The following is a 13,826-nucleotide window of genomic DNA, read 5'->3' as shown; positions in this document are numbered from 1 at the left end:
CCAAAATGAAAATGTATCAAATCCTAAAGGGAAAAAAAAGGGAAATGGTAACTCATCAACATAGAGGACTGACTCAAGGCAGAAGCAACAATCAGCCTTTTCTCTCCCAATTGATACCTTCTGACCAGGCAATTTGGGTACTTATCAGGGTGATGAGCCTGCCAGCATTTAGCTTAGTCATTCTGTAAATCCTCTCTTTCTCATGTGTATTATCAAATAAATATTTACTTTTAACTTCTGATTGCAGAGTCTTTTTGCTGACAATTTGGGTGCCAAAATATTTTTAAAAGGAAGTGTTGTACTGTTCAGAATAGAAGGCATTCAGAAACACATGCAGCACATTAGCAGTCATATGGGAGTAAGCTAGGCTTTAGCACTTGAGACTTCCATGTGAATAAGGCAAATAACATGCTTCCAGGCCAGCATTTTTACCCAGTATTTATTTTTTGGTTTATACAGTCACTGTGCACAAATAACCATATTCTTGGGCCACCTTCAAGACTGACAAGAGAGATACCCAATACATGCAGATTTTAAGGTCAAATTTGTTTGTGGGGAACCAATACTGTTACAGGGGGGGAAAAGCACAGTATTTTTGAGAATGAACAGAATGAAAAAAAGAGATAAGACACAGGGTAACTGTTACTGGTATACCCATACTTATCAGATGGAATCATCTCAGTCATTTGTAATAATATCATAACAGTGCACTACCGGAGAATCAGTGGCTCCTACTCTGACAATAAGTGCTTTGGCTGTTACGTGGCAGCAGGAGATCATCATCTGCCTCAAATACATTATTTCCTCAGTCCATTCTCATTATCTCTCAGCTCCTGAAATCATTAAAGCTCTCTTCATGGTGAAAGTCCCAGTGAAGTGCCTGTGGGAGACAGAGATGCATAAAGGGCACGGTGGCAGAGACAGGGGAAAGCACTGTTTTATATGCCAGCAGGGAAATTTTTCAGTCATGTATGCTCACATGTGGTAAATGTTACTATAAAAGTCCCTTTCAATTAATAATTAAATTTCTAAATGCAAACATGTTCCCTTCTCACAAGAAAAAAGACACTGTACACACTGGGAAGCTCATGCCTACTCAAAGCTTCTGCTTTACCACTCTTGCACATCACATTCAGCAAATTCTCTTGTAGCAGCAGTCTTCAAACAAACGTCCCTCTGTGCTTCAGTTGTCTTGGTGTACAGGAGAATCTCAGCCAGCTGTCAGCCATGGAGGGCATGCACACAAACACCTCCCAGTTCATCATCATGTCTACCAACCTGCTCTCATGTAATTCTCCAAAAACAAATGTTGAAGATGTCCCTAGATAATCACTGTGTATAGTCAAAAAAGAAACTCCACAGAAAGAGCAAATGTTAGCCTCTATGCAGGCTTGAAAACATAGCTACCATCAGTAAATGCTGTTAGCAATTCCAGAGATACAAGAAAATAAACAAACATGGTATTTAATGAGCTTTTTCACTTATATTAAAGTACAACAATGCAGATACTGAGCATGGACATGCATGTGAGACAAGGCACTATCCTGCAAGCTCATGGTGCCCCACATGAGGTTTCTGACTTTGATGGGAAGTAATGAATGTTTGGCAGCTTTGGACAAGTATTCAAGTATTATGGTAACTACTTCACAACCTCCTGGTCAATCTGCCACAAGAGTGTCTTTGGAATGACAGTCCTAGAGCTAAAGCAGCAGGGTTCATGCTAAGTCAAAATTTACTTTCACAGCTTCTAGCCAGAGTGATTCATTCTCGCACCCAAGATTCAAGCCCCTACCAATAAAAAGTAATGCATCTTCAAAGCGCTAAAACTGAGGGGAAACTCCACCCAGCAGACCCACAGCACCTTTAAAGCACATAAAAACTTCCCTGACAGACTCCATGACTTAAGCTAGTGTTTTAAGAGTCATTCTCCTGTGCTAAGGAAACCATTGTCCAGTTCAGAGTCAGACTTCATGACAGCTGTCTTGAGCTCAACAGTCTGACTCTAGGACACTGTCTAATCTACAGTTTCAAGTTACTTTATGTGAAGCATGTGTGTGTCTTCTGGGTTGTTCATTGCAAAGCAGCATAGGGTCAAGTCTTCCCAGCAGCAGTCCATGCCTCCTCCCAAAATGATGAACTAGAGTATGGCCAAGCTTCTTCCCTTACAAAGAGATGGAGATCAGATGAGATCAGATTATGGAGAACTGTGATGGGAAGTGGAGGCACAAGGCCACAGCTTGCTGTTCTTTCAGTCCCATGAGGCCTCAGACTGCTCGACAGTGTACACATCCTTTAAAGAAATTAAAACATTTATACACTCTTGATGCACACTTGATGAAAATGTGCAAATACAGGCCTTTCAGCTTGTCGTGGAGGGGTAATAAAATGGTGCAAGACACAATTTTCAAAACTAATATTATTCATTTTGATATTCAGAAGTCTCACTACCCCAGACTACTAATCTTAATAATAATTAGTTCTTCTGCAGTGGTCATGGAAACATTATATGACAAATAACTAGATCTAGAAATAACTAGCAAAAATATATAAACATTAATTGCACTCAACTGAACTGGAAGAGAAGGTTCCTGTGGTCAAAATACCACTTGCAGTTAATTATACTGCTTGCCCACTAGATGGACTCAAGATGCTCCTTTCTGCTTATGGCAGAAGGCAGTGGTGAATTACAAGTATTTACTCACAAAATATTATCTCCTGACTCATGGGGCTAGCAACAGCTTCATACAGTACCCAAACACTTTCAGAGAATTCTGTAACTGTCTTGTCAGCCACTGAGGCTTCTGATTCTTCTCAGGCTGTGTATCTCTAGGGCTTCCCATCTTGGCAAGAGGCTTTCAGGTCATACTGGCTATGCAGGCTGACTGCATATAGGCATTTTGAACCTGTTCCTGGTAAGCTCGAGGCAGGCAGTTTAGGATGCAATAAGGCAGAACACTGCCAGAAGCAGGGAGCAATGGCAGCAAGCAACAGGAGGCACAGATACAATGGTGGAGTGTGTTGTGTTACTTGCTCATCTCTTTTTATTATTGTAGCCAGAGACTAATGCACCTTTGGAAACAGAATAGCCAATCAGAATGGCAGTTATTCAAGCTTGACCATATTAGGTGAAACCATAGGCTTGCTTTATTCAAATTTGGGGAAAACATAGGCCTTGCACAAGGTATACACAAGCTAAGCATGTGTACCTTGTTTACCACAGGAAGCAAACAAGTCTGAGCAAGCCAGAGTCCTTAGACTCGGATGCTCCAGGTTCTTTGTCCTCTTTCCCACAGTTGCTTCTCCCTAAAACAGAAGGAGGGAGAGCAGAAAAACATGCCTGAGCAAGCCAGGACATGTATAAGCCTCTTTTGGCCTACTCAGGTCTACCATGACACAGCTCTTACAGTCATTTCCAATTCAGATTTTAATTAATAGAGATTTATTTTAAAAAAGTTAACAGAGAAAGCAATGTTACAATTGGTTGACAGGTCAAAGTATCTGAACCAATCATAGGTGTTCAGGCTGTGTCTCTGTGCTAGTTTGAAGTACATTTTGTGCCCAAATAATTGGAAAAAAAAATCACAGATTTTTGTTTCATGGTGGTAGAACGCAAGTGTTCTGGTAGGGCATAAATCCTGCAAGGCCACTTTAACCCTTGGCTCCCCTTCTCCTGTTATGGGTCCAGGAGTAGAGTAGAATAGAATGAGCAAACAATGAAGAGTACAGCCTCAGCAAGGACTTGAGGGCTAGGGGCTTAGCATCATGTGTCAGGTGTCTTGTGCTGCCCCTCAACATGCCTGCATGGTCACACAAGGCACTTGAAATCATTGGCCAGAAAAATGATGCTAGTGGCTACTGGCCAGTTTTGTTTTCAAAATGATGTGTTTAACAGAGGGTGCTTTAGAAACTGGTGCCTCTCTGCACTGACCCTTCACCGGGAGCAGCACCTCACTCGCAGCTTGTTAACTGAGAATCACAGCATCCAAGTGTTTGCAGCTTGCACCAGCTCAGCAGCAGCAGCTCAGTTCTTCTCTCCTTCCCTCTGCCTGGAATATTTTGCATTTTAGCTCGGGATCATTATCACGAGTATTGGAAGTGTGTTTGTACAGGAAGCTTACTCAGGGATCAAAGTGTCATGAGTAAATATGCTGGAGTTAATGCTAAGGCTCCATAAGCATAGTTAGAATTTTCCTATTCACACATGCCTATTTTTTCCAAGCTCTGATTGTTTAACCTGTTTAATTCTGTGCAACTACTTCCTGCCAGCCAAAAATCCAAAGAATCGCAGAGAATTTTCCTGATTTTTTAAAATATTAATAATAATGTTCCTAGATAAATTATATTCATAATTCATAAGAGATTATTAATTTCCAGCACAGCAAGATAACTCTAGACTTTCTGATAGGAAGAATTATTGAGAAAAAGACAGAAACATAGGGATATTTCTCACTGCTGCTTTTCATCAGGAGTGAAATGCTATATATATGGTTTGTCAAGCCTTTCATAGAATCATAGAACCAAACAGGTTGGAAGAGACCTCCAAGATCATCCAGTCCAACCTAGCACCCAGTCCTGTCCAGTCAACTAGACCATAGCACTAAGTGCCTCAGCCAGGCTTTTCTTGAACACCTTCAGGGACGGTGCTTCCACCACCTCCCTGGGCAGCCTATTCCAATGCCAATCACTCTCTCTTGGAAGAACTTCCTCCTAACATCCAGCCTATACTTCCCCTGGCACAACTTGAGACTGTGTCCCCTTGTTCTGTTGCTGGTTGTCTGGGAGAAGAGACCAACCACTTGTTATAAAGACCATTCTCTGTAGGAATTACCATGTCTCTTTTTTTCTTCTGCTTATAGGTTTTATGACCTTTTTTGATTTCCAACATTTATTCAAATAAATAATAGAGCAAAAGGTTCATCAGCATTTTACTCCACTCATTCAAGTAATCACTTGAATACCTTAACTGGACAAGGTAGGAACTTATTTTTTTTCAACTGCTCTTCATCTCCACAGACAAATCTATGTCTACAAGTTGTACATAGGTTTCCCTTTATGATTGCCATTCATGGAATGTGGTGGGTAATTTGAATCTCAGGGCATCCTTTCTGATCTCTGAGTGGAACTGGAATACAGAAGAGGTTTTATTTACACACACAGTCTTGTTCACAACCCAATACTGATGGCTATCCCAGGAGCAGCCTATCTTTGTATGCAAGTGCCTCAATATTCATCAACAGCAAGAAGTGGAGTAAGTAAGCGAACACATCACCATGAAATTGTTACCCAGCAGCTTTGACATGGGCTCCATCTCAGTGTTTTCCTAACATGCTCATCACTGTGACATGGAGTGCATTTTTGGCTTGCTGCATTGCTGTGTAGGGGGTATGTTCCCTGTTATGAAAGTCATGCTGACATATATGGTTTTGCACTGAGTGGAATAATCAGGCACATTATTAGCCAAATCCCAGTCAGGACATAACACGACACGAAATCTGACTCTCTCATCTTGCAGTGTTCAACTATTTGGGAATTCATTTATTTCCCCTGAACCTAAGCTGAAGTACAAGCAGCTACTTGAGGCTTGTAACAAAAATAGTTTGCAAAGTAATAACCCAGTCTCTCCTTTTTCAATTTTTGGAACAATTGTAAGTGCAAGTGAATGTTGTTTCCCACCTCTTTTGGCATAGCCTGGCACTACAAATCATAACTTTCCCACTCCAGTTCTAAGCATTCTTGTAGGCTTCTGGCAACAGAAATAAGAATCTTAGGGCTCTCTACATAATTTCCCACAATGTCAAAAGAATGTTAACAGAGACAGAAATCATAATGGACTACTCTTTTCCAGCTGTTGCAAGCATATATATCCTCTTGATACATTAACAGTGGAGCATGAGGACACAAAAGAAATGCATGAATTAAAACTGTCAAAATGAAGCTGCTCTTAGAAAATTAAATGGCAGATCTCTAATAGTGGCCAGATGAGTTAAGCCAAAAGAGAAGATTACTCAAACCTTCTTCCCAAATCAACTGGGCTACACGAAGGACTTTAGCAGACTGGCAAATATTAGAAACAGAAAAGGTGATGTAGGGATGACAATGCACCCCAGCTTCCCTCGGTCCTGCAGGATTGCTCTCTACATGAAACTCCCTAGTTTATCTGGAAGCTAGATATTTGAATGGGCCAGGTGATAAGATGTTCTGCAACAGCATCCTTTGGGTAAATGATGTCACAATCTCAGCAACCCTTACCTTCCTGACCTTGACAAATTAATTTTACAGGTCTCAGTCTTCATGCAGGCAAGCAAATTCATTTAGCCTTTATCCTTTCTTTTCTTCTCCAAATCACAGTTAAAACAATAAGCAGAGGTTTTAAAATTCTTACAGGAAGGGTTTCAAGAGTTGAGGTATTTCTTATCTCTAATACCACAAAAATTGACTAATTGTGTCTGTGACAACCTCTACTCCAACATCTCTGCCTTTAAAGTTCAGCAAAGCTATCACATAATTTATCCTAATTTTGTGAATGATGCCACTGGTATCAGCATTTTACTTCTTTAAGCCACTGTTATCCAAACAGCTTGGCTTTACTACCTAAATGATTTTTCAATCCCAGTGCTCTGGGTGTTAACCAACATTCAAACCTTTCTTAAAGATTTATGTCCTTGTAAGAGCTTAAACTTTATTTTTTTCAGTGTATGGTATCATGAATAAGTTTGCAGATGACACCAATTTAGGAGCAGGTGTCAACCTGCTGGAGGGTAGGAAAGCCCTGCAGAGGGACCTTGACAGGCTGGATGGGTGGGCAGAGGTCAATGGGATGAGATTTAACAAGACACAGTCTCAAGTTGCATGGGGGAAGTATAGGCTGGATGTCAGGAGGAAGTTCTTCACAGAGAGAGTGATTTGCCATTGGAATGGGCTGCCCAGGGAGGTGGTGGAGTCACCATCCCTGGAGATGTTCAAGGAAAGACTGGATGAGGCACTTAGTGCCATGGTCTAGTTGATTGGTTAGGGCTGGGTGCCAGGTTGGACTGGATGATCTTGGAGGTCTCTTCCAACCTGGTTGATTCTATGATTCTATGTACATAATCCAATATAACACACTTATAGACAGCATCCCAGCACCTCCTTAGAGACCTCTTTGTGTAGTTTTCCTCTTTGGATATACTGATTTTAAATTTCCCCCTTGGGTACAGCCTCTCAGTACTTGTGCCTTTCAAGTGGACATTTTTGTTTTACCACAAAATAACTAACTTTGTTAGTATAGACAATAAAGACATACTTCTAAAAAACAAATTGTTGTGTCTGCAACCTGTATTTGTTACAGATGTCACATGTTTGTCTCACTCCTGCCAGGAGAACCAAAGTCAATAGCAAAGCCAAAATCAGCCTGATACTAAAGTCTTAGAATTGTGTGATTCATGTCTCTCCTTCCTTGGGTTATTAAAAATACAAAAGGCAATATCATGTTTTTGGGGAATCATGAACTGGTATCACTGAACGAATCTTATCTTACCTGTGTGCAACTACTTTCCATCTTTCTGTCTTCTCTCACTGCATACAAGGAATGTGCTTCGTGACTAATAAAGTGAAACCCGGAGCATCAGCTGGAGCAGGAGAGACACTAACACCTACACAGAAAAGCACATTTGAGCTTTAATTTAAACTAGTCATCAAACATAAAAGTTTCCCCATCCCTTTGCAGCTTCTCCTCATGTACATTTCTCAGTCATTCTATTCTGCTCTCTTTATGCACACCTCTTCTTTCAGTGAAATTGGCAACATCTTAAAGGGAGGAATCTATCTGATGTTTTGGGCTGCTGAAACAGAAGAACAGATGGTAGGATGGTAGCAGAAACTAATAGGAAATCTCTGCAGACATTCCTGGGGGAAAAAAAAAGGCAAAACTTTTGTTTAAGCCATCAGTACTATCAGGGAAAGGTGGGGCTAAAAAAGAGTTCCTGTAATCTACCTTTAAAATACACTGATAGCTGTAGAAACATATGCTTCTACTATATTGCCAGTAAATTCATGGTGGGCAAACCTACATGATCTCAGATTTGACATAAGCTAAAAACAAGACCTGCTATGGCTCAGCTAATTTGTTTGGCTGCACCAAATTATAAATTCAAGCATCCACACAGATCAGTTAATCCAGCACAATGTTTCAATGCACTGAACTGTGTCAGACTAGACCAGAACAGAAGGAAAGGAGTCCTGCTGACATCCACAGCTGACAGTTCACTGACATCCTTAAAAATATTTTCCTAATTTCTTACATTGCAGTGCTGTTCAAAAATCTTTGACTTCAAGACAGATCCCATTACCTGTGTCTAGGAAGAAACTATTACTAGTAAAGAGGGAAAATACCCCAAAAAATACTCAAAGAAGAAAAAAAAACCCCACAAACTTTTATGCTAAATACAGTCTGATCATTCTTTTTCTACATCCAGGCTTACCTCTGCCCTATTACTCTAAAGATACAACTTATCCTTATTTCTAGGTACAAATATGAATATGCACCTGAAAAACTTCTCACTACAATTTTCATGGCATCAGATAACTTCTTATGAGAATGTTTATCTCAAAGAATAAGCATTTTCTGACAACAGAAAAGTTTCATGAGATCATAGAATCACAGAAAAATAGAATCATAGAATCAACCAGGTTGGAAGAGACCTCCAAGATCATTCAGTCCAATCTAGCAACCAGCCCTAGCCAGTCAACTAGACCATGGTATTAAGTGCCTCATCCAGTCTTTTCTTGAACACCTCCAGGGACGGCGCCTCCACCACCTCCCTGGGCAGCCCATTCCAAAGGCAAATCACTCTCTCTGGGAAGAATTTCTTCCTAACCTTACTCAGCACAACTTGAGACTGTGTCCCCTTGTTCTATTGCTGGTTGTCTGAAAGAGACCAACCTCCACCTGGCTACAGCCTCCCTTTAGGTAATTGTAGACAGCAATGAGGTCACCCCTAAGCCTTGCCTTCTACAGGCTGAAAACCCCCCAGCTCCCTCAGCCTCTCCTTATAGGGTTTGTGTTCCAGGCCCTTCACCAGCTTTGTTGCCCTTCTCTGGACATGTTCCAGTACCTCAACATGTCTCTTGAACTGGGAGGCCAAAAACTAGACACAGTACTCAAGGTGTGGCCTGACCAGTGCTGAGTACAGGGGAAGAATTACCTCCCTTGTCCTGCTCACCATATGTGATAGTTTGAGACTAGCCAGAAATTTTGGTGAGAGAAACTAGAATACAGGCTGTGAAAAGGAAACAGTGGTGATGTCTACTTCACTCACAGGCTTGCTGAGATGTATAAAAACAAGAACAGAAAACAGATAATGCAGTGGGTCTCTGTTGCATCTGGTGTCTGTACTTTTCTTCCCGGCCTGCTTTCTGTATAACTAATCCTTCTGCTTTCTAATCCCCCTGGCTGATCCTTCAAACTCACCTTGCACATAAGACAAAGTCTGGGATAAGGTAGATGGGTGAAAAGAAGGTGGAAGGGTGGTTAGGAGACCCACCTGGGGACTCCAGTTTCTGGAAGGGGAGTTGTGTTTCTGTATTACCTTTACCTTGTATATTTCTGTATATATTGTAAATATCTGCTTGTATATTGTGCTAAGCTGTAAATATAAAGCTTCATTCCTCAACTGAGTCTAGTCTGGGTGATTTCATAAGGGGGGGTGGGGAGGATAACACCCAACCTGTCACAACACATTATTCCTGATTGTCTTAGCTCTAGTTTAAATTTCCCAGAGACTCAAACATAGTTAATAGACCCAATAACAATTTATAGGATGCCTTTCCCTCATCCCCCTTTTCTTTCCCAAAAGAAAATGAATTAGATGTAAAGAGAGAAAAGGTAAGCACAGCCAAATAAATAATCTCACTTCAATTTGGAAGTTAAAAGGAGAAAAATTTAACAATAAATAAAAGGTATTTGAGGTAGGGAAGTTACAAAAGGTATAGAGAAGGGAAAACAAGGTACAAAATATACAAATACAACCAGATTTGATGGCGATGGTTTTGTCCACCTCGTGGGTTAGGGCCACATGGTTAAACAGAGTACCAGAAAACAGGATGGTGACGCTGGCAGGCAGGGAGAGAGAGAGAAACAAGCAGTTCCTCTGTTTTTACAGGGATCTTAGAGAGGAAGTGGGAGTGGGCTCACCACCACACCTGGTAGTGCTTGGACCCACCCCCAGGGAGGGGTCAGGACCACCTGGGGTCAGGACCACTCCCCCAGGAGGGTTAACCCTTTACACTGATATAGGCCAGGATGCCTGGGCACACTGTAGGCTCATGTTCAGCCTATTGTCTACTAGTACCCCTGGGTGCCTGTCTGCCAGGTTGCTCTGCGACCACTCTGTCCCCAGTCTGCAGCGCTGCTTGGGGTTGTTACAGCCAAAGTGCAGAACCCTGCACTTAAGCTTGTTAAATCTCATCCCACTGGCCTCTGCCCACCTATCCAGCCTATCAAGGTCCCTTTGCAGGGCTCTCCTACCCTCCAATAGATTGACATCTGCTCTTAGCTTGGTGTCATCTATTACGGTCATAATTTTCCATCCTCATATTGTGATGAGGCTGGTGTGCATACAAGCAGTGAAAAGGAAAGTACAAAAGAAAGCTTGATGACCTGGAAGTAATTCTCACTCTGTCTCTGTTATGAGGCCTTGAGGTATCTGAAACATCATGGCATGTAGTACTTATCTTTCTGTCTTCAGAGTGACCTACGAGAACATACTCTGATTCTATTGTATTATTATTCTTTTCATTTCTTTAATTTCCACAGAAGTTATTTGGAGATATAATCACACACAATGACTCAGGTTGCTTTCTCCACTTCCACTCTCTGTTATCTTCTAATCTGAATTCTTAGGAGCAATAATGCAGCTAGTTGCACCTGGCCAGAAAGGAAGACTTGTGATTCAGATTCTGAGAGATCACTTTCCTTGAACTTTACCAGTAAAGACTCAGTGAAACAAACACACAACAGATAACCTCCAAATTCCAGAGGACAACTCAAGAATATGTAACCTCCAGGCATCTAATGATTTGCAGGTGCATATCACCAACTAGCTCATCCTTAATTAATTAGACAGCTGGCTTGGTTTTACATCAATGGAAGAACAGCACAGGCACAGCTTCAAGGTGTGGTGTGTAGCTGGACTTCCAGCTCTATATGGGATCAGAAAAAGCAGGCAAACTCCTGATATACAAAGAATGTTTCCTACATATAGAGACATGCAAAGAAAAATACAGCAATATAATAAATCCAGCATTGCCTTTGAAAACTAAAGCAATCATCTTGGCCAAAGTTAAATATACCACTTTCATTTACTTAGCTCAGTAATCAGACCAATGAACATAGAAACTACAATAGGAATTAGCTGAATATCCTTCAGAGTGAAATAAAAACTCTCCTGTAGGCAACTCACTTTTCTTTAGAGTGTGATTACTGAGAACTCTTGTGGACTATCTTGCTTATTCAGTTTGTTTATTTGCTTTAGTTTTAAATGCCCGTGTCTGTGTGTACATCAGGACAAAAGCTGAAGCTTGGAGGAATGATCACCACCTGTATTAATGTTAGAGGTGAACTTCTAAGGAAAAGGACAACATAAGAAATCTCTCAGGAAAATATTTTTTGATGGTCCACTCATGCATCAGATAGGAAATGAGTATAGAGAAGAGGAAGTGTAATGAAAGTTTTGTGGAACAACCAGATGCATGTCCATTACTCAGGCATGTTGCTTAGAATTACCATCTGTTAGATGACATTGATTTACCACAACCACAAATCTGAAACAATGCTGGACCAGTCACTTTGTAAAAAGAGTTTGCTAAACTGTAGAGGATGTAGCTGGGCAGCATTAGAAATCAACAAATTCAAACCAGAAGACTTTAAGTATGGGTCTTGGAAAGAAATTTAGATTAGTTAACCCTTTAGTTATGTATTCCTTGTAGGTACTAGTTAAGAGAAAAATACAAACTCTGAGCTAAACCAGCATGTGACAGCTGTTTTGTGTTCTAGCCAGCACAGAACCTCTAATTGAGACTTGGTTGTTCTGGTACTCCCACAGTGTAAAGCATATCCAGTAAAGCATATATCCCTCACTACTTCTAGTCTTATTCTGATCTGGACTGGAATGTATCCTAATAGCTTCTCTTCAACTAAACCACATTTTTGCTATCATTCCAGGAGGGAATACAGTCTTCCTTTGGAGACACCAAGGAATAGAGAATCAATTACTCTTCTTGGTTATTTTTTCCTACTGCTCAAATTTTTGTTTTATATACACACTGATTTATATTATTTCCTAGCTTCACAGAGTAATAGAATTGTTCTGGTTAGAAAAGACATCTAAGACTACTGAGTACAACCATCAACACAATATCACCATGACTATTAAGCCACATCCTGAAGTGCCATGTCCACAGGTCTCTTGAACACCTTCAGGGACGGGGACTTCACCACCTGCCTGGGCAGCTATTCTAATGCCTGGATACTCCTTTAGTAAAGAAATTTTCCATGATATTCAATCTAAACCTTCTCTGGCACAATTTCAGGCTATTTCCTTGCATTCAATCACCCAAAACCAGGGAGAAGAGGTCAAACTCCATCTCAGTACAACATCCTAGTTGTAGAAAGCAATGAGGTCTCCTCTTCTCTGAACTAAACAACCCTAGTTCAATCAGCCACTCCTCATAAGACCTGTTCTCTAGATCCTTCACTAGCTTTGTTGACTTTCTCTGGACAATGTCCCTGTACTGAGAGGTCCACAACTGAACACAGTATTCAAGGTGTGGCCTCACCAGTGCTGATTACAGAGGCAAGGTCACTTCTCTACTTCAGATGGCTTGGCTGATGAAGGCCAGGATGCTCTTGGCCTTCTTAGCCACCTGAGCACACTGATGGCTCACATTCAGATAGCTGTCAACCAGCAACCCCAGGTCCCTTTCTGCCAGGCATCTTTCAAGCCATTCTGCCTCAAGCCTGTTGCATTGTATGGGGTCGTTGTGACCCAAGTGCAAGAATTGGCACTTGGCCTTGTTAAACTTTGTACAACTGACCTCAAGCTATCAATTCATCCTGTACAGATCCCTCTGCAGAGCCCTCCTACTCAAGCAGATCAACAATCCCTCCCAGCTTTGTGCCAGCTGCTGCAAACCTATAAAGGGTGCACTTGATTTCCTAATACAGATCATTGATAAAGACACTAAAGAGAACTGGTCCTAATACTGAGCCCTGGGGAACACTATTAGTGACTGGCCATCAGCTGAATTTAACTCCTTTCACCATCAATCTTTGAGCCCAAATTTCCAACCAGCTCTTCACACCATCCACCCATCCAAGCCATAAGCAACTGGTTTCTCCAAGAGGATGATCATTGTGTCCTACTCCACTAATGAAAGAACCCATTAGCACTGGGCATTTTCTTCTTAGGAAGGTACATACGCCCTGCAATCAAGTCTCTCCTTTAGCAAAAACTAAACAGACTCTGTTCTTAAGTCTCCCAGTATAACACTTTGAACTTCAGCTATTTTTTCAATCTATTCTTCAAAAGACACTTTGGCTGGACTTAGTACTCTTATATTGGTTCTCACTACACTGTTACTACTCATTACTTCCTTCTTCAATTTCCAGGCACTGAAAACTTTAATTTTCTGGGGTTTTGGTTGTTTGTTTTTTCTCCCCAAGGAGTGTTCTAGGAGTCTCATGTCACATTTCTTTTCAGCTTTAAGTCCTATGCCCTTTTCTGTGCCACTACATTCATGAGAACAGTCTGTTTCTGTAATCTCTGCACGCATTCAGTTTTCCAGACATA

The 13,826-nt window shown here is 41.2% G+C and overlaps 1 long non-coding RNA gene across 5 annotated transcripts; it reads right to left on the bottom strand.

Moving 5' to 3' along the window:
- Positions 1 to 422: 422 nt before the first annotated feature.
- LOC135180861 (uncharacterized) lies at positions 423 to 10,111 on the bottom strand. 5 transcript variants are annotated; one of them, XR_010304586.1, is made up of 4 exons: positions 10,035 to 10,067; positions 7,759 to 7,817; positions 7,517 to 7,631; positions 423 to 880 (listed from the first exon to the last, which is right to left on the bottom strand). It is a non-coding gene; the product is annotated as an uncharacterized LOC135180861 (long non-coding RNA). The 5 variants fall into 5 exon arrangements; XR_010304587.1 differs by having other exon boundaries at positions 7,759 to 7,820; positions 10,035 to 10,049; XR_010304585.1 differs by lacking the exon at positions 7,759 to 7,817 and having other exon boundaries at positions 10,035 to 10,111.
- Positions 10,112 to 13,826: the final 3,715 nt, after the last annotated feature.

This window comes from Pogoniulus pusillus, chromosome 1, assembly GCF_015220805.1.
Source record: "Pogoniulus pusillus isolate bPogPus1 chromosome 1, bPogPus1.pri, whole genome shotgun sequence".
In the NCBI taxonomy this organism is placed as follows: Eukaryota; Metazoa; Chordata; class Aves; order Piciformes; family Lybiidae; genus Pogoniulus; species Pogoniulus pusillus.
This window is presented reverse-complemented; position numbering and strand designations above follow the sequence as displayed.